Below are 27071 nucleotides of genomic sequence, written 5' to 3'. Positions count from 1 at the left end.
AAGCAAGTATGGGTAAAATGTCCCTTTGTGTGTTGCACCTATGATGCCAAAATTGCATGTAGAAGCCTTTATTACCTGACCCATGATTCTTGCCGCCCTGCTACTCGAATTTGGCGGCTGTGGTAAGCTATGATGAGTCACAATATGTTGTGAGCCCCATAACCAAGTAACAATTCCTTACATTGTCTTTATGAGGAATAATTATTGCGACCTCAATGTCTTTGCAACAAACCAACTTAAAATCATTTATCACATGCTCCTCCGTTAGCCAGATGGCACCTGTCATAGCCGCTGTCCTTACCCAAACACCTTGAAGTTACATGGGAACTACTGTCCTAATAATTTCCCGCAGCTTCATATCATCTTCTAATATATCATTTTGCCTGGCTAATTCAAATTACCAACATTCATACCCGAAATATAAGTTTAGTCCATGGCCTACAAATCCTTCTTCCACTAATGATGGCATGATGACTACAAGTACATTTTACAAACCTATCCCTGCCCCCAGCAATCTGCTTAATCAGAGAACTATTTGTAGTAATATCATCTTTTTCCTGGTCAGTATCATCCTTATTGTCATATAGGGTCACATTACACTCTATGTATTAATCATAACACAAGGTAAATATACATGTCATAACAATTATATTAATCCATCATTAACATGAGAAAATACTCTGATAACCTTGAACTATTATCTCTTCTGCTCCTATGGCTCAACCCATAATTATTTTGGGACCTATGTACTGTAGCATAGTTTAACAGAAGCATTAGATTATGAAGGAATAGAAGTTTACGTCTTATTTTTACTGAAAAGGTTAGCCTTCTCGTGGGTGAGCCTGTTTGCTGGAGAAAGCTAGCTCTTTCCAAAAGCAAGCTACCAGTGATTTACCCTCTGAGAAACAAAAGCAAAATGAGCAAACATCTATTTGCCTCCTTTATTTCCCCAAAGATAATAGTGCTCCTGTTGTTATTTTAATTATTATGTTTCTGTGTATTTCATTCACATCCAACCAACTTAGGTAGCTCTTCAATGAGGAGAAATGAGAGCATCTATGAGAATCTACGAAGATCTATGAGAATCTATGATTTTCTCAGACTCAGTACCTCATAAGCTTTTGTTATGCTGGTAAAGAGAAGAGATGAGACTGAGAATGGCCAGTATCTAATGATTATTACAATCGTCCACTTGGTGATTTAAGTTGCGTTCTTTTTACTGCTCCACGCAAACCACACTTATTTCCTTTTTTCACTTTAATAGCTGAGTTTTATCCCACACTAGTCAGAGGATTCTATTGACCTTTGGCCCATGTAGATGGGTGATAGGATTCAGACTGTGTGGTTCCTTCATGGGAAATAAGAAAGCATCTTCTTGGCCAAACATGATCAGTGCCATCCAGACTTACGCCTCACATGTCTGGCAAGGCATGGATTCTCTTCAGTTGTTTTTCAAGAAAGACATGTAAATTAAATTAGTGACAATCACGTTAACATATATGTTAGGCAACAAAATAGATGGTGCTGATGCAGATGGTGTTACAAGTTGTATTTTTTCAGGTTGGATCAACATTTTGAAAATATGTCTACTATTTCCTTCAATGTCGTCAATCTTAATGGCTTATACTCCATATAATTTTTAAGCTCCTAAAAAGAAAGTCAAAGTGATCCTCTGTAACAGAGGCTGAAACTAGTTTGTTTTGTCAACAAAATTAGTCTTCAGTTTACATGTTTCTGAGTGCTGGATTAAGAGTCCCCAAATCCCTAATTTATTCTAGAATACTCCAGTTAATAAAAACTGGTGTGAGAACAAGTTTGTCTCCTATGATTATTAATAAGAAAATGTCTGTGAAAAAGTGTTTAAATTGCAGGAGATTTAATTTTAAAAATCTTCATTTGGGTTTCTCTCACAAATCAAAGGTTTAGAAATGCTTCCTGTGACCAGAATAGGACTCTGGACAAGTGATACATGCTGTTCTCCTATCAGCTTGAGCGCCCTGGACAACTTTGACTTTTGCTTAATATCAATGTATATTTAATCTACATCTTTCCCTGTAGAAATTTGAACCTAAATTTAAAGGGGTTTTTCTAATGCAGTCCAAGCCAAATGACATAATTCATTTTAAATGTATTTTTAGGACTAGCTTCAAAGTGTGTAGGAAAACATTTAATTTCCCATGTTACTATAGAAATTATAATACCTAATAAATATTACTTACTCTTTGTCAGTTGCTGTGGTTTACATAGCTCATATTTTAAGTCTGACAACAAGCCATAAAGTAGGTGCTAAATGCTATTATTAGTTTAACAAGGACAATGTGAACCTTCAAGAGGTATGTACATTGCCCAGAGTCTGAGCTTGCAAGGGGCTGAGCTTGGAAAGTCTTTTCTTTAAAATTCATGTTCTTAACCACTCACTATCTTACTCTGACACATATATTCTAAACTATTTTAAGTGCATATTTTAAAATATATTAACTATTGCTTCTTTAAAACATGCTGCTGTTCAGTCGCTAAGTTCTATCTGACACTTTGCAACCCCATGGACTGCAGCATGCCTGGCTTCCCTGTCGTCCATTATCTCCCAGCTGCTGCTGCTGCTGCTAAGTCGCTTCAGTCGTGTCGCCTCTGTGAGACCCCATGGACAGCAGCCCACCAGGGTCCTCTGTCCACGGACTTCTCCAGGCAAGAATACTGGAATGGGTTGCCATTTCCTTCTCCATTATCTCCCAGAGTTTTCTCAAATTCATGTCTATTGAGTCAGTGATTATATAAAACCATATCATCCTCTGCCATGCCCCCTTCTCCTTTTACCTTCAGTCTTTCCCAGCACCAGGGTTTTTTCCAATGAGTCTGCTCTTCACATCAGGTGGCCAAAGTATTAGAGCTTCAGCATCAGTCCTTCCAGTAAATATTCAGGGTTAATTTCCTTTAGGATTGACTGGTTTGATCTTTAAAATATATAAATATGGTTATTTCTATAAAGAAACCTTTGTCCTCATACTGAATTAAATGCTCTAGATACTCTCTGCTCCCTTTGTGACCTTTTAGGTCATAAAGACACCTTTTTTAATGAGTTGTCCACCAAAGGGGTCAGGGTTTGCATTCCCCCCCTAGTAGTTTCCTTTTTACCCTGTTGTAAGTGAATTATGTATACACCCTAAAGTAGTTGGCAAAGACACTGTTGTTCAGCTGAATTTTAAACTAATTAATCTGACCTAATTCCTGTCAAAAATAATTAGGGTAAAATATGTCCTCCCTGAGCAACTCTTTCAAGCCAAGATCCTGAAGCGTGGTATCTCCTGTGTATGCACTATGCTGAAGGGAGAGGGCTATTTATTAATGATTTTAGAGGAAATGCTGAAATTACACCTCTTCAATTGCCACCTGGGCATCAGCTCCTCAGTTTCTATATGTAAATAAAAACAGGAAGCTGAACTAACAACATGAGTGAATAACGACACGAGTGATATCAATGACTCCTTAACATGTTGTGGTTTTCAATGAAAAGTTAAAAACTAGCCCCATTTCACAGCCTGTTCAATTTTCTTAATGTAAAATCTATTCAGCTGTCTTCTGACTCACTCCTCTCACCCCTTCCTGTTCTTTTCTAAATGCTTAACATCCTTAGTAATCTAGTTAAATGGTTACATTTTTCATGTAATAACCAAGTCCTAAGTGATATATTTCTAGAAAGACATTTTAGAAAAATTAAATAAGCAAGCTTTACCCCCAGATGCAGTTTGTCAAAAGAAAGGGAGATAATCTCTGGTTGCAGTGACGGCAGGTTTGAATATGATGATACTTGCTATCAGAGACTGCCTGGAGCCCTAACCACTGCTCTGTCACTCTGTAGCAGCCTCTTCTGCACACCCTTTGATCTTGCCCTTTAATATACTAAGGGGCTCATGGGAGAGAACACTGGAGAACATATATGTCACATCGCCATACAGTTCAGATTAATAATTTCCTTATTAAACCTATGAACCCTTCATGTTTTGTAGTCCTCCCTTCCCAAACTGCTTCCAAGTTAGTTTCTAGGCAACCAATAAGCATTGAATTACATTAAGCTCTTTATTTCAAAGCTGCAGTTCAGGATTTTGCTGCATATTTGTTGGCTCCTTTATGGAGACTGCAGCATGGTATTCATTAACTCTGTTGAATCTTCAGTACTTCAGTGATTTGATTCTAAACCACATTGCTGTTGCTGCTTAGTCACTTCAGTCGTGTCCTACTTTGTGCGACCCCATGGACTGCAGCCTACCAGGCTCCTCAGTCCATGGGATTTTCCAGGCAAGAGTACTTGAGTGGGTTGCCATTGCCTTCTCCACTAAACCACATTACCTGTACCAGGTTTTCCATGTTTAAACCACCCCAGTGTAATTTTATCTATTGATTATGTCAAAGCTTGGCTGAGCTCTAGTTTGAATCACAGAGGCAGAATATCCACCACTTCCAGTTCTTGGTGATGATTAAGCACTTTGAGGTAACCTTATAGGATACTGCTAGGTAGTTAGAATAGGAAAAAAGAGTCCAAATGGTGGTGGCTAAAAGACAAAGAAAGGGAAAAACCCACACACACACACACACACACACAACGAACAAAAGAGAATCCATGGACCAGAGTGAGAACCTCAGGTGAAACAAACAAGCCCGCTTCCTGGATAGCCCAATGTGCATAGGGCATGCTCCGGGGGAGGAGACAGAACCTATAAAAAGAGGAAGCCAAGGTGGATCGAGGCCTCTCCTTTGGGATTTGCCCACCTTCATGCCTTGAGGGTGTACTATCCTTTGCCAAATAAAACTCTGAGCTGTAACACTGGTCCACTGTTTTAAATCTTTGCTGTTGTGAGACAGAACCGAGGAAATTACACACTTTTCTGACAATACTAAAATTTTAAAAATCTCCTGTCTTGAATGGCCAACATGTCTATAGCTGGCTTTTATTAAGACAGAACATAGGTTTAGGAATAGTCCAAAATGTAATAAGCATTTGCAAAAAGATGGTATTGTTTGCTTTGACAAATTAAGGTTTTGATATGAAAGAAAGGTTCTTGGAAGTATCTCTTTATTGATGCAAATCAAGGAGTTGAAGTTGTAATTTCACATTTACCCAGCACTATGTGACAATCAATATTAGTTTTCCAGCAAGATTATTATCTGTTTGAAATGTTGACTGTTTTAAGAAATTCTCTAAAAACTCTAACAAGTCCTCTCTCTTTCATTGTGTGTGTGTGTGTGTGCATGTATCTAGGCCCTCAAAACTAAGCAAAAACATAAATTACATGTTTGCTTACTCTGATAAACAACTCTCTGGTTTCATAACACAAAGTATTCACTGATAATGGTCACACTAAAGGATAACTTAGAAAGGAGAAAAGTAAAACTCTTTCAAATGCCAGTTCAGTCTCTTTCTTCACCTACTTTCTAGTGGGGAAGGGTGTATAGGCTGGATGAAAAAAAGTGAGTAAGTCTTTTCAGGCTCAGCCAAGCTATTAAAAATGATTTTGTTGGTAGGATCTGGAACAGTGGTGCTCCGCGTGGTTACAGATGAGGGAGGCTATGTTGTGACATCTAATTGTGCCCCCATCTTTACTGGCCTCATAGGCATACCACTGTTCCAGTCCCTGCCAGTAGCGCTTTGCTGGAGCAGCTGCGAAGAGATACCCACGCCCAAGGTAAGAGAAACCCAAGTAAGACGGTAGGTGTTGCAAGAGGGCATCAGAGGGCAGACACACTGAAACCATACTCACAGAAAACTAGTCAATCTAATCACACTAGGACCACAGCCTTGTCTAACTCAATGAAACTAAGCCATGCCCGTGGGGCAACCCAAGATGGGCGGGTCATGGTGGAGAGATCTGACAGAATATGGTCCACTGGAGAAGGGAATGGCAAACCACTTTAGTATTCTTGCCTTGAGAACCCCATGAACAGTATGAAAAGGCAAAATGATAGGATACTGAAAGAGAAACTCCCCAGGTCAGTAGGTACCCAATATGCTACTGGAGATCAGTGGAGAAATAACTCCAGAAAGAATGAAGGGATGGAGCCAAAGCAAAAAAAAAAAAAATACCTAGCTGTGGATGTGACTGGTGATAGAAGCAAGGTCCGATGCTGTAAAGAGCAATATTGCATAGGAACCTGGAATGTCAGGTCCATGAATCAAGGCAAATTGGAAGTGATCAAACAGGAGATGGCAAGAGTGAATGTCGACATTCTAGGAATCAGCGAACTGAAATGGACTGGAATGGGTGAATTTAACTCAGATGACCATTATATCTACTACTGCGGGCAGGAATCCCTCAGAAGAAATGGAGTAGCCATCATGGTTAACATGGAGTATTACTCAGCCATTAAAAAGAACACATTTGAATCAGTTCTAATGAGGTGGATGAAACTGGAGCCTATTATACAGAGTGAAGTAAGCCAGAAGGACAAACACCAATACAGTATACTAACGCATATATATGGAATTTAGAAAGATGGTAACAATAACCCTGTATACGAGACAGCAAAAGAGACACTGATGTATAGAACAGGCTTATGGACTCTGTGGGAGAGGGAGAGGGTGGGAAGATTTGGGAGAATGGCATTGAAACATGTGAAGTGTCATGTATGAAACGAGATGCCAGTCCAGGTTCAATGCACGATGCTGGATGCTTGGGGCTGGTGCATTGGGACGACCCAGAGGGATGGTATGGGGAGGGAGGAGGGAGGAGGGTTCAGGATGGGGAATAAATTTTTTTTTAAGTAAAAAAAAAAAAAAAAAAAAGAGTCTGAAATGCAGTACTTGGATGCAATCTCAAAAACGACAGAATGATCTCTGTTTGTTTCCAAGGCAAACCATTCAATATCACGGTAATCCAAGTCTATGCCCCAACCAGTAACACTGAAGAAGCTAAAGTTGAACGGTTCTATAAAGAACTACAAGACCTTTTAGAACTAACACCCAAAAAAGATGTCCTTTTCATTATAGGGGACTGGAATGCAAAAGTAGGAAGTCAAGAAACACCTGGAGTAACAGGCAAATTTGGCCTTGGAATACAGAATGAAGCAGGGCAAAGACTAATAGAGTTTTGCCAAGAAAATGCACTGGACATAACAAACACCCTCTTCCAACAACACAAGAGAAGACTCTATACATGGACATCACCAGATGGTCAACACCGAAATCAGATTGATTATATTCTTTGCAGCCAAAGATGGAGAAGCTCTATACAGTCAGCAAAAAACAAGACCAGGAGCTGACTGTGGCTCAGACCATGAACTTCTTATTGCCAAATTCAGACTGAAATTGAAGAAAGTAGGGAAAACCACTAGACCATTCAAGTATGACCTAAATCAAATCCCTTATGATTATACAGTGGAAGTGAGAAATAGATTTAAGGGCCTAGATCTGATAGATAGAGTGCCTGATGAGCTATGGAATAAGGTTTGTGACATTGTACAGGAGACAGGGATCAAGACCATCCCCATGGAAAAGAAATGCAAAAAAGCAAAATGGCTATCTGGGGAGGCCTTACAAATAGCTGTGAAAAGAAGAGAAGTGAAAAGCAAGGGAGAAAAGGAAAGATATAAACATCTGAATGCAGAGTTCCAAAGAATAGCAAGAAGAGATAAGAAAGCCTTCTTCAGCGATCAATGCAAAGAAATAGAGGGAAACAACAGAATGGGAAAGACTAGAGATCTCTTCAACAAAATCAGAGATACCAAAGGAACATTTCATGCAAAGATGGGCTCAATAAAGGACAGAAATGGTATGGACCTAACAGAAGCACAAGATATGAAGAAGAGGTGGCAAGAATACACAGAAGAACTGTACAAAAAAGATCTTCATGACCCAGATAATCGCGATGGTGTGATCACTGACCTAGAGCCAGATATCCTGGAATGCGAAGCCAAGTGGGCCCTAGAAAGCATCACTACGAACAAAGCTAGTGGAGGTGATAGAATTCCAGTTGAGCTATTTCAAATCCTAAAAGATGATGCTGTGAAAGTGCTGCACTCAATATGCCAGCAAATTTGGAAAACTCAGCAGTGGCTACAAGACTGGAAAAGGTCAGTTTTCGTTCCAATCCCAAAGAAAGGCAATGCCAAAGAATGCTCAAACTACCGCACAATTGCACTCATCTCGCACGCTAGTAAAGTAATGCTTAAAATTCTCCAAGCCAGGCTTCAGCAATATGTGAACCGTGAACTTCCTGATGTTCAAGCTGGTTTTAGAAAAGGCAGAGGAACCAGAGATCAAATTGCCAGCATCTGCTGGATCATGGAAAAAGCAAGAGAGATCCAGAAAAACATCTATTTCTGCTTTATTGACTATGCCAAAGCCTTTGACTGTGTGGATCACAATAAATTGTGGAAAATTCTGAAAGTGATGGGAATACCAGACCACCTGATCTGCCTCTTGAGAAATTTGTATGCAGGTCAGGAAGCAACACTTAGAACTGGACATGGAACAACAGATTGGTTCCAAATAGGAAAAGGAGTACGTCAAGGCTGTATATTGTCACCCTGTTTATTTAACTTATATGCAGTGTACATCATGAGAAACGCTGGACTGGAAGAAACACAAACTGGAATCAAGGTTGCCGGGAGAAATCTCAATAACCTCAGATATGCATATGACACCACCCTTATGGCAGAAAGTGAAGAGGAATTCAAAAGCCTCTTGATGAAGGTGAAAGTCGAGAGTGAAAAAGTTGGCTTAAAGCTCAACATTCAGAAAACGAAGATCATGGCATCCGGTCCCATCACTTAATGGCAAATAGATGGGGAAACAATGGAAACAGTGTCAGACTTTATTTTTCTGGGCTCCATAATCACTACAGATGGTGACTGCAGCCATAAAATGAAAAGACGCTTACTCCTTGGAAGGAAAGTTATGACCAACCTAGATAGCATATTCAAAAGCAGAGACATTACTTTGCCAACAAAGGTTCATCAAGTCAAGGCTATGGTTTTCCCTGTGGTCATATATGGATGTGAGAGTTGGACTGTGAAGAAGGCTGAGCGCCAAAGAATTGATGCTTTTGAACTGTGGTGTTGGAGAAGACTCTTGAGAGTCCCTTGGACTGCAAGGAGATCCAACCAGTCCATTCTGAAGGAGATCAGCCCTGGGATTTCTTTGGAAGGAATGATGCTGAAGCTGAAACTCCAGTACTTTGGCCACCTCATGCGAAGAGTTGACTCATTGGAAAAGACTCTGATGCTGGGAGGGACTGGGGGCAAGAGTAGAAGGGGACGACAGAGGATGAGATGGCTGGATGGCATCACTGACTCGATGAACATGAGTCTGAGTGAACTCCGGGAGTTGGTGATGGACAGGGAGGCCTGACGTGCTGCAGTTCATGGGGTCGCAAAGAGTCGGACACGACTGAGCGACTGATTTGATCTGAGAATTTGAATGTGTCTATTCCAACAGTTGTTCTTGCTTTTAACTTATTAATATAAAGTCCCGAGAGCCCCATAATAGGATGACTTCAGTCAGTAGAACCACAAACATTCTTGACTGCTTGCTGTATGCCATGTAGCACTGCAGATTCCAGGGTTCCACAGTCTTCAGGACAGGAAAGGGCCCTGCTTCCATTCCAGTGTTAGACAAGCAGAGAAAACAGACACAGCTCAAACTATTTTGGTGAGTCTGTTAGTTATGCCCATGTAAAGAAATGCAAAATATAAATTCAATTTGGTGGCTATGGAACACATACTAAGATCTAAACTACTCTAGCATTGACCATTTTTTCAAATGTATGATTATTTCCAAATGTTAGTTTGGATAAAGATAAGTATGGATTTCATGTTATACTCAGAAAACTGTGTCAGAGTACATGTGTAGACTCAGTAGGTTAAACATTTCACTTAATCCTTCCCTTCACAGTGAGGAGAAACGCATTTTCAAACGAGTAATACCATCTGTTTTAAGAAATTAAATATTTATTGTGTGCTAAGAAGTGTGTTATTCTCTGTTTTAACCAATTTTTATTGTGAAAATTGGAATCATTAAAGATGAATCTGCTATAAAAGATATGCAGGTCAATGATTTATATAAAAAAGAAAAGAACAGCCATGAACCTGCCACTCAGGGCAACAGATGGGTAATTGCCTGCTTCCCAGAGACACTGACTAACCCAGCCCACTTCTGACTCCATTCCTTTTCCCCTCTCTACTATGCTTCCTCTAAGCTTCTTGATTATTCCTTTGCTTTTCTTTATGGTTTTACCAGGGCTTCCCAGGTGGGACAGTGGTAAAGAATCCACCTGCAAGTGCAGGAGATGCAGGAGACCTTGGTTCAGTCCCTGGGTCGGGAAGATCCCCTGGAGAAGGGAATGGCAACCTACTCCATTATTCTTGCCTGGAGAATCCCATGGACAGAGCCTGGAGGGCTACAGTCCATGGGGTTGCAAAGAGTTGGATGTGATTTAGCAACTGAGCACAATATAGTTTTACCACATTCATATGCGTTTGAAAATTATGTGTGAAGTCTACTTTTAACTTCAAATAAACTGAATGGTAATAGTGTGTATGGTTTTATATCTTTCTTCTTTTAACAATTCACCATTTGTGATAGTCATTCATATTCTTTTTTATAGCATTACCTTGGCCATTTTCATTCCATTGTTTAAATATATCACAATGTTTTCTACTGTATAACTCCATTTTAGAATAAATGGCATTTGGTCATTTGGCTGATCTATCTCCTAATTCTCAAAATCTGGTGTTAGTTATGCTGTATCACATGCTCATGCTTCTGCAGAAATCAAAGATATATGCTTATGAAAGAAAGTTCAAAAGGAAGGAAATGCTGAGGAAACATAATAGAACTATATATACGAAACTTGTTACCTGATTGCAATCTCACAGATTTTTGGTTCAATATTTAATGGATTAAGTTGAGTTCCATCAAGTATCTTGATGAAACAAATGAATAGGAAAAATAGATGAGCAGTGTCCTTTTTAGTGTATGATTACTAATTCTTTATTTAACCTTTGGTAACATGGAAGAGATGCAGTGCCTTTCTGCTCTTAAGTTGGGTTTTCTCATTTTCATTGTATTATTTTCTTCTTTTCTCTAGCCAAGTTCTTCACATCACAGCAAATGCTGCTCCTGTTGCCTGGAATATGTTCTTATTATAAAGTATTGGTTGCATGACTAACTCATTTTTTTATTGAGATAAAGCTGACATATAATGTTAATTTCAAGTATGTAACATAATAATTCAGAATTTGTATACACTGCCACGTGATTACTGCAGTAAGTCTAATTATCTGTCACCATGCAAAGTTACAAATTTTTTTTTCCTTGTGGTGAAAACTTTTAAGATGTACTGCCTTAGCACCTTTAAAATATGGAACTCCCTTCTTTCTCACACTCATTTCAACTCAACTCTGAAGTATTTTCCAATCGTTCTACTGCCCCCAGTCACTCTCTGTTACATTTATCCTTTACAATTGCTGTTAGATCATTCACTCCTTCAATGGTTATCTTGTTTATAGTTTATTCTTTTCTTTCTGTCTCCTCCTCTCCATGCCTTCCAGAAATACAAATACCAAGAATCTCATTTCTTTTTGTTGAACAAATTAGCCATAGTATCTGTAACAATACCAGTTCATAATAAGTGTTCAATAAATGTCTAATGAATAAATGGAAGAAAGGAAGATAGCAGTTTGGAAGGAGGCCAAGCAGTAAAGAGACTGTTCACATGTGTCAAAAATTCTGTAATTCTGCATGACAGGTGTAAATGAGATTTGTGGATTCAGATCTTATAACGAGACTAAGCAATCGAAGATACCAAAGCATTGAAGCTACAAAGAAGCAGGAAGCTCAGTGTTTCCACACAGTGAGACAGACTAAAAGCAGTAAAGCAGGGAGGGAAAGCAGTCTCAGGACAGTGTGTGACTGTCATTCCGGTTTTCTATAAATCTCTGTGCCAAGTTATACATACATGAATTCCTAACAGGCTGACTAATGTTCATCTCAAAGAAAGAATCTGAGTCAAAGTGACCTCAGGGTTACTAGGCATGGAAAGAGAGGAGGGACAATGTGATCATTAGGTGATTTTGTCAAAGAACAAAGGGGGAACAAAAAAAGAAGTCTGATACTCTCTCACATTCGTTTGGAGGAAAGTGGCCAACATCCAAAGTTTAATGTGAGCCAGGAAGTCGGGTAACCCTGGGAGAATGAGTTGTCTTGGCAGGCTCTGCAAAAGCCCTTCTGTCTGTCATCACTGTCATGACAGATACCAAGGGTCAGTATTTACAAGGGCCCACTAGAATGTGTCGTAAGATAAGTCTAGGAGAGGTCCCAGGAAATCCCAGAGCAGTGAGGCTCATAGCACAGGTGCACATTCCAGGAGCTGGCCAAACTGTTAGCAATAAAATGAATGTATATTTGAGACCTCAAAAGAAGAGAGTCAAATAGTGCAGTAGGCAGATCCAATAGGAGTGTAATACTATATAACGGTTGTGGGTATACACAGGGAAATGCTTACATATCTATAGTGTCAAACTGTCATATGTCGATATTAACCTTTTAGTCATATACAGTTTCTCCTCATTTAGGCTATTTTCCTTTCCCTCAAAGATGACAATTTTCATTTTACCATGTTAGTGAGTAAGGGAAATGACTCATTTTACAGACAACTTGGCACGAATATAAAATAAGAAAAGGAGGGCATGAACTGTATCTTGTAGATACAAAATCATTTTCTGAAGTCATTGCTAGGGAGATAGTAAAGCATAACAACCCAAAGCATAACAACCCAGGAAGTCCCAGGTAAATTATATGGGGGAGTAGTCCACTGATGGCCAAGGGGAAAAACATGAGCATTTCTGAGAGGAAAAAATAAAGACTTTAATGTGATGACTACGACACCTAAATGGAGCAGAGAATCTGGGGCAGAGATCCACGCCTCTCATTTGTGAGAGCTTGAACAGGGAAGGTTGTGCTGAGCAATTTTGCTTGCAATGAACTTAATACCTGCCTCCTCTTCCCTCCATTAAAAAAAAAAAAAAAGCAAAATTAGACTAGGTAACAGAACTAGATCATCTCCCTGCTAAAGCCAACTCAGCATTCCATAGCCTTTATATATCAAATTCCAAGAGCTAGGCTATAAAATGTGTACTTCATTTTGTCACCTTGCAAAAGGAGCTTCAGCTTCTCATTTCTCTTACCTTGGGATGAGGAGGCCTAGATGTGTTGTTCCTGAGGACCACAGAGACCCAAAGTGACAATGATAATGGTATCCCAACCTTGACCTCTGTCTGCCCTGGGAACTGCCGAGCCCGATGGGCCTTGAGGATTTTTCTATTTCTCCCCAATCTCCAGGAACAAAGGTATCTCTTTCAACTGGCTACCTCTCAAGGATGTTCAAGGAATGATTCCTTTCATTAAAGTAGCACAGGAAATCCCAGTGCTAAGAGGAGAGGCCAGTACAATCCTATGAAACATATTATTTTCTACTCTAGGGATAAGGCAATAAAAATACTCAGTTTCTGTTTCACATAAAGATAGTACAAGTCAAAAAGTAATCAAATTTCAGGGCTGAAAGGGATATTTCTGACCACCTAATGTAACATCCTCATCTTCCTGATGAGGATATTAAGTCCAGGAAGGAGAAAAAACACATACAATTCATCCTATCATGCATTTATGTAATGTCTTTTTACACAACACCAACCGTTCTTGTGCCGTGCACTTCACTATTGGTTATCAGATAAAATAGTGACCAAGTCTTGATTGTTGCCCTCAGGAACTAGCCATCAATTGGGCAGCCAAGATGAGTAAACTTAGAATGGTATTGCCATAGTACCAAAGAGGAGAAGGCACACAGTGGTTCAGAGTACAGGTTGCGGGTTGAAGCGATCTGAGTTTTAACATGTGCCACTGCTCACAGATTGGATGGCCTTGGGCAACTGAGTTCACTTTACTATGTTTCAATTTCCTTTTGCATGAAATGTTGATAACACTAGCATTTATCTTATATAGGCTTTCTTAATGATGAAGTGAGAAATTATACAAACAATGCTTAGTAAAATATTTAGTAGTTAGTAACTGATCAATGTAATCAAGGCTATCGTCTTCCCAGTGCTCACGTACAATTATGAGAGCTGGACCATAAAGAAGGCAGAGCACCAAAGAACTGATGCCTTCAGACTATGGTGGTGGAGAAGAATCCTGAAAGTCCCTTGGACAGCAAGGAGATCAAACCGGTCAATCTTAAGGGAAATCAACCCTGAATACTCGTTGGAAGGACTGATGCTGAAGCTGAGGCTCCAGTATTTTGGTCACCTTATGGGAGCAGTCAACTCATTGGAAAAGTCCCTGATGCTGCAAAAGATTGAGGGCAGGAGAAGAGAGCATCAGGGGATGAGATGGGTGGCTGGCATCGCTGATGCAAAGGACATGAACTTGGGCAAACTTCAGGAAGTGCTGTGATACAGGGAGGCCTGGCGTGCTGCAGTTCATGGGGTCACAAAGAGTCGGGACACAACTGGGTGACTGAACAACAACAACTGATCAATAAATGTATCATTGTTAGTAGTAGTTACAGTAGAGTAGTGATATAATCATCATTATTATAGAGTTCAGGTGTGGAAGTTAAAAGAAAGCTTCCCAGCAGTAGGATTGATAGACTATGGCTGTGTTTAGGCTTAGGAGGAGTGTTCCGGCACTCTTCCTAAAGGGTTAAATTATTTGCTGGTTTCTCTGACTTTGTGGAGCTTTCTAAATGTCAAGGTTTTTGTCAGAGCCATAACTGAATTACAAATATAACTCTCATGCTCATGGTGATCCTAGGCTTATATGTCACGTGTCCCACCCAGTAAATGATAGTGAAGTTTCTGAGGAAAAAGCAGTTCTTTCTGTTTCACACATAGAAAGAGTTTCAGTTGGAAACATGATTTCTCAGGGTGTTTATTCTTATCCCACTGACCCAAACACAATGAACTACATGAAAACATTGTGTATATCAAAATATGTTAGACAGATGTTGTAAGTTTTGTAGCATTTTCTGTCTTCCAGTATAAGCTGCAAGTATTCTGAAGTCTAGGATGTATCAGTTATCTACTGCTGAGTAACAAGCTACTCCAAGATTTAGTGACTGAAACAGCAATAGTTATTGAGTCTGCATGTTGGGCAGGGCTCAGTTGGGATGATTGGTTCTGCTCCCTACACCATAGCCAGGTCCTCTCCAGTTGAGACTGGGGATCCACTTTCAAGATGGCCTGCTCACATGGCTGGTAGTGAACTCAACCAAAACCAGTGTGCTCATTTCTTGCTGGGTGCTTATTTGGGCTTTTTCACAGCATGGCCACCACCTCAGCGCATTCAGACCACTTACATAATAGGTTAGTTTCACTGGAGAGTGTCACAGAAGTACCAGGCAGAGACCGCGTGGCTTTGTAAATCTAGCTTCAAGAGTCAAATAACGTTACTTATGCCACAGTTGCCAGCAAATGAAAATTCAGGGGGAAAGAACGTACACCCTCATCTCTCTGTAGTGGAAATGTCAAAGTTTCATGATGAGAAGTATGTGTAGGTGTGACACTGTTGAAAAACACAATCTGCTAAAACGGCCGTTCCTGTTTTGCCCACCAGAGTGTCCAGAGTCATGCTGACATAACACTGGTACTTAACAAATCTTTGCTCATTGAATGAATACATTCAGTGAATGAAAATAAGTGAATAAACTAGTATTATTACCGTAGCTCCTGACACTTTCTGGATGACACTGATATTGATATTGAACACGTCTCTTGGCTTGAAATTTTGCTCTTGAATCTGGCACTTATTTATGTGTCTACAGTTGGTGCTGGAGTCTTAAACTCCTTTGGGGAATAAGGAAATGACTACAGAGAAATATCAGCAGTGCCTTTGAAGGGTGGTAATTTGAATAAATGAGGTGGAATTTGATTGTAAAGATTTATTAAGTCATCAAAGAATGTTACAAGAGAAGAAAATAGTTCTGAAAGAGAAAAGTCATTGATGATGAACCAGTATGGTTGCAATGAAGGAAACGATGGGATGGCAAGAGATCGGGCGTTTCTGGAGGAACAGCCGCTGAAAGAAGCATCAGCAAAACTATGTTTAATTAATGAACAGCAGCAAAGAGGGTGCTCTAAAAAGATTAGAGATAGCAATTGAGGCTGTGTCTCCTGGGAAATATTGGATGACTGAAGCGCTTCTGTGTGATGTGATTAAAATAATCAACGAGAATGTTGAACATTGAATCATGAATTTAAAAGAGTCTGTCTCCCTATCTAAAGCTGTAGCAAACATCAAGCAGTAATTTCTGATTAATAGTGGGGTATGGAGAAGACCACCAATATGATGGCTATTTTCACGAGTCATAGTGGAAATGTCTTATTCTTGGTCCATAACAACCTGGTATATTATCATCTATTAAGATTTTAACTCTGTGTCTTTATTGTAAAATATATTCAGAGCTGACAATTGCAGCTTGAACTGTGTAACTTAGGATGTTAGAGACTGTAAATTTCTCTCTGTATCATCCATGGTTATTTTTATTTTTAATGAAAAGATAGAAAAGAATTTGTGTAATTTGATTAATAAGTGGAACCCCCCTCAAACTTCAGAACAAAAAAAAAGTGTTGATTATGTCACCCGATTATTTTATCAAATGTCTCTTGGATTCTTCTAAAATGTTGACATTTACCCAACTTTATTATTTTTTTTTTCCAACTACAATTTTATTTTATTTTTAAACTTTATAAAATTGTATTAGTTTTGCCAAATATCAAAATGAATTACCCAACTTTAATCTTTTAAAAAGTATTTATTTATTCCCTTATTTTCAACTTTTTAGAAAATTGTACTATAGGAAAAGAGTCACACACACAAGTTTAGATATCAGGCTTCTGAGTGTCATTAATTAACTGGAAAGCAGTATCCCATATCTTCTGACTGAACTTCCCATGTGCCCACTCTTAGAGTGGCAATGATCAACAATTCCTTTTATTTTTTTCTTATTTCACTGTATTACAATAAATATGTGTTGTAACTGAATGGGTTTGCCAGAAAATGTACTTCATGTAATTACACTTGTATTGATTTACATATGAACGATATAGGATTTGGACATCATAATGTTATCACTGGCTTTAAAAAATACTTAGAATATTCTTGATACAAGTTCAGATTTGCTATGACAATTCTAAAATATAATCTGTGCTAAATTCAAAGGAAAGACATTCTTTAAAAGTTCTCATAAACTTTAAAGTATGCTTGAGTTGATGTTTCTGGCTAAACTGAACATGAATTTGGTTTTACTGTAGATAGATATATCAGAATTAAAAAGTAAATAGCGTCATTGGCTCCTCAGTCACTCAGATTAAGGGATCTGAAGCAGGCTGGTTCCTGAACCCTTGACCTAGTAACAGAGTTTCCAGATAGGGCAAACACTTATAGCAGATCAGGAAGGTCACAGACAAATACACTAGGTATGCCTTCAAAACACAGCAAACATCACTAGTGTATGTTAAGATGGTCAGATAAAAGGGACAGAAAATTCCGGCTGTGACTGCAAATGAGACAGTGACCCGCCCACCTAAAGTGGTTTCGCTTCTTCATTCTCACCACCTCCTCACTTCCCACTAATACCTTTCAGTATAGTCCTAAGCATCACCTATAGTTAAATTTGCGTTTATGCATTAATATACTTATTATCCATCTCCCTCATGCATGAAAGCCCCTTGATGGAAAGACTATGGATAGTCAATAATTTGTGTTTCCCTCCGAACCTCTGGTACTTAGGATAGGACATCACATAGAATAGGCACTTCAGTTAATTTGCATTAAAGGGTAAAATATGCCATTTTGGGAAAGAGTTTTCTCATTTAACCTTAATCAGAGCAGCATCCGGATCACCAACAGGCTTAAGTTTTAGAGTCCCAGTCTACATTCAGATATATGTGATATCATCAGCACTGCCTCCTCTCAGGCAACACAGTCATATGCATTTAATTCAAGATCTCTTTGCTTCTTTACATCTTACTTTTACATGTCCTGTAGAAATGTTGCTCATCTAGCTATCTTAACTTCAATATCTTGAGGTGACTTGCATGCTGTAAAGTCCTTGATGGAGTCTTGAGGCATCTGCTGGAAAGATATGACTAAAGGCTTGCAAACAATAAAATGGAACAAACCACCTCATCTGTCAGTTAGCGGCATGTCCCTCCAGGGTACAGAGGAAACACTTCCTGGACCAGGTTGTCAGTCAGAAAGCAGGAAATGGCCTTCTCTGTTCACTTCTCCTTCCTCTCTTTAGAGAATTTTGCCTCTGGTGAGTGTCTTTGTATCCCCTCTGCATGCCCTACAGCCTCCGTTCGTGCAGTCTGTCCACCAAGGGCCTTGAGCAGTGTTTGAGGACTTGGATGCAGTCTCACTGCTCAGTCATTCGCTGGCGGCTGTGGTAGAGGTGGACGAAACAAGCTGTGATGGAGCTGGAACCTTCTACTGTCCACCCTGAGGATTCAGTGCTGACGGTAGCACTTTTGAGCTGTGTAATCTTCGGCAAGTTGCTTGAACTTTCAAAATCTCAGTTTATGCATTTATAAAATAAGATTGTTGTGTTTGACAAAATGATATAATCTTTGCAAAGCTCTTAGAAGAATGTCAGCACAGTGAATGAGGATATATACATACCCTCCCACAGATAATAAATGGATATTCAAAAACAAAAGCAAAATAAAGCTTAACCATTGAACATAATTCCCTTGACAAACTTGGAAAACCAAAATAATTATAGCACAATAACTGTCCCACTCCCATTGACTTTAGCATATAAAGTAAAAGATCAGATCTGGTGTGAACCAAGTCACAGCTCAGTTACTAAGTCCGACTTTTTGTGACCCCACGGACTATAGCCCACCAGGCTCCTCTGTCCATGGAATTTTCCAGGAAAGAATGCTGGAGTGGGTTGCCATTTCCTCCTCCAGGGAATCATCCTGACCCAGGGATCAAATTCATGTCTCCTGCATCTCCTGTATTGACAGGCAGATTCTTTACCACTGGGCCACCTGGGAAGCCCTAATGACCTGAAAAGAAGGCTCCAAATCAGAAACTTTTGTTTCCTAAGATATGTTCTTACCCTAAACAGATTATGGAAAGACGCTAGCATATTTGTGCCTCTCAGGAGTTTTTAAAAGTGTCTTTTTCACAATATAACAGAAGAGAAGGTGAGACACTCACAAGCTTAACAGGAGAAATAGATCAGAAACTTTTTTTTCTAAATAAAGATCTTATTTTCATGGTGCCTGGTCTCTCTGACCTAAATTGCAGTAATTCAGTATGTGTGAAATTACCTTTTCTAGGACAGGAAGATCATAGCAGAAAAAGGGGGAGGGGAATGGCAGGAGAAAGAGAAAAGAATATACAATACAGACAAGAGTTCAGGCTGCCTGACAAAGAGCCTGGAACTAATAAGAAATTAGTTGTAACAAAGACATCTCAGAAAGGTAACTGCTAATATGAAGGACTAGCAATTTTCTCCACTAGGCAGCCATGTTCAGGGGGTCAGAAGGTCTTTTAAGAACTAAAATAAAGCAGTGGTGAAGCCAAAGAATGCCATCTAATTGAGTGTCTATTTCTGGGGTTTATTTTATTTTATTAAACATTTTTTGATCACTTTCAAGTTCATGGTGATGGCATAGCAAATTTATTTCTATAATTAAATGGATTGTTAGTTACCAGCAGAAATAAAGCTGGCATAAAAAATACACATGATCAGTAACATAGTTCAGACTTTATGAATTATTACTTAGAACTAATGAATGTTCTTACCTGGAGAATACCAGGGACGGGGGAGCCTGGTGGGCTGCCGTCTATGGGGTTGCACACAGTCAGACACGACTGAAGTGACTTAGCAGCAGCAGCGATGAATGGGATCATTACTTCTTTCCATACAGGTTAGGGAATTGTGTCTCAGGTCTGACACTGGAAGCAGATCAGAAAAGGCCAGTTACCAGCAATTCGTGACCATCCCTGGTTCTCTGTTGCCTCCCTCACCTTGGCATCAGAATAAGTCATAAAAATATCACAAAGTAAGATCTCATTGTGCTGTGGTCAGCACTTAAAGAGCGTGAGTTACAGTCATAATATTGTCACTGGCAAGCGTTACATTGTGGGTTGAATTTTGTTAACCAGAGTCTGATGTGTGGGAGCCTCCAGCTTGGTGTTGGAGTTCCACATGTTAGGGGTGGGTGGTTTATGAACAGACAGGTTCTGAATGAGTCAGCCTGATCCAGGCTTGGCATTTTCACGTGGTGGAGGATACTTCTGGAAGATAATAATGACTTGACAACTCTAACACTCAAGGACTTTGGAATTATTACATCTAGAAGGATGTGTGATTGGTCTGAAAAGTGTTAAAAAGAGGTGACACAGTCTTCATGGCAAGAAAGGGGAATCCAAACAGGAATGCTAGGTCCAGCATCTCTAGTTAATCTCTGCTGAGTTTTACAACCCTTGCTACTACGCCCTTTGAGTTGCTATTGTTGTTTATTTGCTAAGTTGTGTCCAACTCTGCAATCCCAGTCTGTGGCCCACCAGGATCCTCTGTCATGGGATTTCCCGGACAAGAATACTGGAGCTGCTTGCCTTTTCCTACTCTAGGTTATCTTCCTGACCCAGGGATTGAACCCATGTCTCCTACTTGGCTGATGGATTCTTATTGCTAAGACACCAGGTAAGCCCACCCTTTGAGTAAATATGTTTACATGATACTGTTCAAAAAATTTACCCAAATCAACCAAATTTAGTAGAAGAGTGAAAGATAAAAGCACAATTTTCAGTTTGAAAATCTTAATAAGTGCAAGCAAATTATGTATGGAAAAGATCAAATCTCTCTTTTTTTGGTAATAGCCATAAATTAGTGAGAGTAAATCTTTTGAGCTTTACATGGAAAGAATGAAGACAAGAACAGACCTATTGGCAAGACAGTTATTTTGCCAATACAGTCCCCATGTCATTTAGGATGGTTCAGTTATGTTGTGTTAACAAAATTCCTCAGATCTTGGTGGCTCGCTTAGTGTTTGAAGTTATCCCAACTTACAAGTTTAAACTTACAAGTTTGAATTGGATGAAGGCTATCATTTCAGAAACACTGACTTTGGTATTAGAGAGATCTTAGATAATATTTGACCCATCCTCTCACATTACAGATGAAACTGATGAATAAAGTGGGACCTAGTATGTTAAATCACTGACCTAATTGCACAAAGACTTCCCTGGTGGCTCAGATGGTAACGAATCTGCTCACAAAGTGAGACCGGGGTTGGATCCCTGGGTCAGAAAGATCCCCTGGAATAGGAAGTAACAACCTGCTCCAGCATTTTTGCCCAGAGAATTCCATTAACAGAGTAGCCTGGTGGGCTACTCATGGTGTCGCAAAGAGTTGGACACGACTGAGCGACTCACACTTTCACCTCAATGGCACAGCCTCACCTCCTGTCAGAGGTGACCTCTGACTCTTGATTGGCATCTTTTCTGGTGCACTGTACAATATCCTTTGGGATACGATAGCAACAACATAAGTTGTTGAAGAATTTCAGTTGGGATTCAGTAATATTTTACATAGAAAGTAAAGCATTTTTTATTTTTGTTTTTCATAATGCATTCCATGAGTTTACATTCTAGGACTTAACAAACCCTCTTTAATAAAAGTTTATGAAGGACGGGGCATTTGTGTTTCAGTACCTTTAGTATGTATAATAGTATCAGGCACGTAGAAGGTATTAGGTAAATATTCATTTGCGTGTATTTTATTTTCATTTCCATCTGTCCTGGTATCTAGTGAGTTTAAGAGGAAAGAGAGTTTTGATCTATTTGTTTGTATGATATTGGTGCTATGAAAAATGCTTCAGCAGTACCACATAGATAAATATTTGATGGACAAATAAATAAAAGGAATAGTAGGATATCACTAATTTGAGTTATTTAGGAAGAAGACAGGGTGAATCTGAATAACTGGAAAGGTTGAGCTAAAATATATTTTTCAAATAAATCGTTTTATTTAAGTTTGTATAAATGCAGCAAAGCTAACACTATCACCCCAAAGATTCTCTGTCTCAAAATGTATAGCTTGCATGCAGAAATGTGCTTGTACATTTGTTCAATGGAGTGAGATTCTCATAGATTATCCAATAAATGTGCTTTTAAAAAAATCTTTCATTCTTATCTTGGAACTTAAATAACTGTCATCCATTCCATTTTAGATTTTTTTTAACAATTTGGAATGTTTAACCACTTTGACTATCAGTTAGCAAATATACAGGTGGACTTAATTTTAGTTTATTGTAGCTATATTAACATTCTGTCTTTAAGCTGCTGATTCACACATGCTTAAACCTAGTATTTTTAAATATTTATTGCAACTCTCTTTCCAGTACACATTTTGTTTTAAAAATGTGTAAACTACTCATCCTTTCTTCAGTAAAACATTCAGATTCCAAGTCAGATAGCTGTAATATTTGTTGACACATGCAAAAAGCTTAAAATATGAGTGCAAATCTCAAAGTAAACACTCCCTTCAGATGGTTCTCTCCCACTTCCATCTCATTTTATTTAAAGCTTCTTTGACATTCAAGAGATTTTAGGTGAAAGCTCTCTGTGGTCTCTGACCACCGTGGCCTCTCTAGGGATGCACTGGTTAAGTATTATGGTGTGATGAGACTTGTGTGTCTATGTGGAAGGAGAGAGGCAGGTGTGAAGGGCAGGGTAATTTAGTAATTTTTATTTTGCAGTTGAATAACATTAAAAATCAAAAAGGCTGATATAAAAGGCACAAGAGCTTGGTGTCTGTGGGATTGCCTGGAGCAAATAACGCTGTTAGCATCCGTATCCTGAATGTGTCAACCTCTGCTCTCATTGCTTTCTGAGAAGCAAACCTAAGCATTTTGACATATCCTAGGAAGAGCCAATGCTACATTGTATTAAATAGGATTGATATTTTTACCATTCCATGAAGACCCATGAATGGCAATCTATATCAGATACCATATGGCCAGACTTTACGAAATTATCCTAATTTTCTTCAAGTTTCCTTTATTTACCTCACCTTTACACAAACAGTTTTTTTCTATTTCCTTTCTCTGCAGCCTTTGCAGTCAGTGTAGCTGGTTGCAGCTTTCTTTACCCTCCCACCTCTCTCCTCCCCCGAAACACACACACACACACACACACACACACACACACACACACACACACACTGCCTATCCTTAAACAAATCATCTCTCTTAGCTTCTTCAGTCAGGATTCTCATCCTCACTCCATTCAGAAATATAAAATATATGTCCATTTAGGAAGCAAAAGAGACTGTTTATAGCAAAGAATGATTTTTTCCCTGTCACTCATCCAGGAATTGGTACACTGATCTGTGTCCAACTTTGTCCCACACTTAAATTGACATATTAATTCATTTAATCAGCTGTCACTTGTTGACTGACTATGAGTGCCATGCATTTTCCACAGGATGAACTACATATTTAATAAGGTCTCTCAAATTCATGATTTGTTTGAAAAAAAAAAAGCATTCATGCCATTCTCAGTAAACATTTACTGCATGTTGACCATGCAACATTCCCAGAAGTCATACTGGGAGGAGAAAGGATGTTTATGATGCTAAGAAAAGGCAGCCATCTCTCTTGGCGCTGTACAGGTGATAGAAGGAACTTCAACATGATAAAAATAAACCCAAATGGCCACATTAGCCATTGGATACTTATTTCTGGCCTGAAAGTAAAATTTTACAGATTTAAGGTGTCAAAGGTAGATGATCTAAAGCCTAAGACTAAATAGTAATAACAGGAGGTCAGAGTTGAAATGGACCTAGAAGTTATAATGTCTCAAGTTCTATTTCCTGTTTGAGAGCTAGAAAACACACAGAAAGGGGGCAGTGTTCCAAGTCTTCTTAAGTCTTTCCACACTTGGCACATGTTTCAAAATCTATTAACAATTTTATCAATCGTCTTTCCAGATTGATCCCAAATATCAATTTTCCTTTTCAGTAGAGTCTTCCCTAATCATTTCCTCTTCTCACAAAGCATTTTGAATGTGATAGTGCTCCAATTATTATATTTATATACATTTGTCTGCTGAAAATAATACATTGTCCTCTTTGCTTTATTCTTTTAAGCTTCCAAATATTGAACACCTTATGTACTATGCATTGAGGCCCTGTAGTTTTATCCTTATAACTCCCTTTGATTAATGCATTTACATCTCCATTTTATACATGGAAACCAAATCTTAGAGAGATCTGGTAACCTGAACAAGATCACAGAGCAAGTGCAGGTGTCAGTACTTAAACCTCAGTTCTTTAAATGCCAAACTATGTTTGCTTTGTCATAATCTTTATGTATTTAACCAATAACTGGGAAATGGCTAGACACCGATATTTTGTACATAAATACACATATACATATGTACACTAGAATAAGCACACAAATACATTTAGTCATTGTATGTAAACGACTTTAATATTTATAGGCATCTGGTCCTATCACTCCATGGCAAATAGATGGAGAAAATGTGGAAACAGTGTCAAATTTCATTTAATTGGGCTCCAAAATCACTGCAGATGATGACTGCAGCCACAAAATTAGAAGAGACTTGCTACTTGGAAGAATAGCTATGACAAACCTAGACAGTGTATTAAAAAGCCGAGACATCACTTTGCCAGCAAAGGTCTGAACAGTCAAAGCTATGGTTTTTCCAGTAGTCATGTATAGAGGTGAGAGTTGGACTATAAAGAAGACTGAATGCTGAAGAATAGATGCTTTTGAACTGTGGTGTTGGAGAAGACTCTCAAGAGTCCCTTGGACAGCAAGGAAATAAACCAATCAATCCTAAAGGAAATCAACCCTGAATATTCATTGGAAAGACTGGCGCTGAAGTTGAAGCTCCTGTACTTTGGCCACCTGATGCAAAGAGCTGACTCACTGGAAATGACCCTGATGCTGGGAAAGATTGAAGGCAAGAGGAGAGGGGGACAACAGAGGATGAAATGGTTGGGTGGCTTTATCGATTCAATGGACATGAGTTTGAGCAAACTCTGGGAAATAGCGAAGGACAGGGAAGCCTGGTATGCTACAGTTTATGGGGTCACAAAGAGTTGGACACTACCGAGCCACTGAACAACAACAATATTTAAATGTAGAAGGAAAAATCATTAATGTAAACATCTTGCATTAATTTCTTTCATCTTTGCACATAAGTTTAGTTTCAAATATAATATATAGTGCATCTTATCAGATTTTGGATATACAGCATCTAAACCTGCTTTCTGGAGTTAGGTGTATCACCTATCTTATTAGGCAGAGCCTGCCCTGCATTCATGCATACATGCTAAGTCACTTCAGTCATGTCTGATTCTGTGCCACCCTATGGACTATAGCCTGCCAGGCTTCTCTGTCCATGGGATTCTCCAGGCAAGAATACTGGAGTGAGTTGCCATGCCGTCCTCCAGGGGATCTTCCCGACCCAGGGATGAAATCTGGGTCTCCTGCATTGCAGATGATTTCTTCACACTTGGCCACCAGGGAAGCCTGCCCTTCACTACTGCAGTGAAAATACTCAGACTCTAGCTTTCCCAGCCTTTTCATCAGCTACGGGAAGGGCTGACTGACTTTAGATATCACTCTTGGTATGATGGTCACTGGCCTGAATTGCCAACATCCTAGAAGTCCTGGAAGATACCCAAGGGCCTCTTAAGAAATCATGTTCCATTTATTTAACCAGAAAAGATTTCTGCAGCATGGACTTCGGAACCCTGGGTTATGGGTTAGTGGGAAGAACAGAATTTGATGGCAGAATGTCACTTTTCTTTCTTGAATCTCAGTTTTTTAAACTATGAAAATTGGAATAGTAGTAATTGTCTCACAAGGTTATAGTGAGAGTGAGGTGATCTGATGACTGTCAGGTTGAAAGTGCTATATCTGGTAGCAGAAATAGAGCTGCATACAGTCCCTACAAACCAAAGGAATTCTTGAAAGAAATCAAGAGTCTTACAAATTTAAGAGAAAATGAAAAGTAAACACCAACTTTGTTTTGTAAACAATGGATTACAAATTTTTATTTCAGACAAAATCTACTCTGGGGAAAAGGTCTACCTTGGAACATTATCTTCTACATCCAAAGAAATTTTCTGTACTCCTGAAAGCTAACTTCTTAGTCAATGGAATCCTAGGGTAGAAGTCAGCATTATGAAGCACTTGTGGAACATGAGCTCTGTCCAGAAATTGTATATGTGTTATTTCAACCAGTACCCAAATCTAGTATAAATGTGCTTAAAACTCACATTTATGAGACACAAAGAAATAATATGTCTTACTGTAGTGCATAAATCTGGCAAACAAGGGTATGGGGAACCATAGCTTTGACTTCAAGTCCAGAACACTTTCTACCTCTTTATGAAAATGAAATAGGTATTTCATTCTCACCTCTTTGGAAGAGGTGAAAATTTCAGCCTTGTCGAATTTCTAAGTTAAAAAAAAAAAATTGGCGTTATTTAACTCTTGAAATGCAGTGTACATTTATCAGGGTTTTTTTGTTTGTTTGTTTGTTTTCGTTTGCTCCTATGTAGTAGTGCAGTAATTCGGAGAAGGCAATGGCACCCCACTCCAGTGCTCTTGCCTGGAAGATCCCACGGACAGAGGAGCCTGGTAGGCTGCAGTCCATGGGGTCGCTGGGAGTCGGACACGACTGAGCGACTTCACTTTCACTTTTCACTTTCATGCATTGGAGAAGGAAATGGCAACCTACTCCAATGTTCTTGCCTGGAGAATCCCAGGGACGGGGGAGCCTGGTAGGCTGCAGTCCATGGGGTCGCTGGGAGTCGGACACGACTGAGTGACTTCACTTTCACTTTTCACTTTCATGCATTGGAGAAGGAAATGGCAACCTACTCCAATGTTCTTGCCTGGAGAATCCCAGGGATGGGGGAGCCTGGTGGGCTGCCGTCTATGGGGTCGCACAGAGTCGGACACGACTGAAGCGACTTAGCAGCAGCAGCAGTAGTGCAGTAAACTCGATATAAGCCAAAGGGCAAAGA

Source organism: Bos indicus, chromosome 22 (assembly GCF_029378745.1).
Source record: "Bos indicus isolate NIAB-ARS_2022 breed Sahiwal x Tharparkar chromosome 22, NIAB-ARS_B.indTharparkar_mat_pri_1.0, whole genome shotgun sequence".
In the NCBI taxonomy this organism is placed as follows: Eukaryota; Metazoa; Chordata; class Mammalia; order Artiodactyla; family Bovidae; genus Bos; species Bos indicus.
This window is presented reverse-complemented; position numbering follows the sequence as displayed.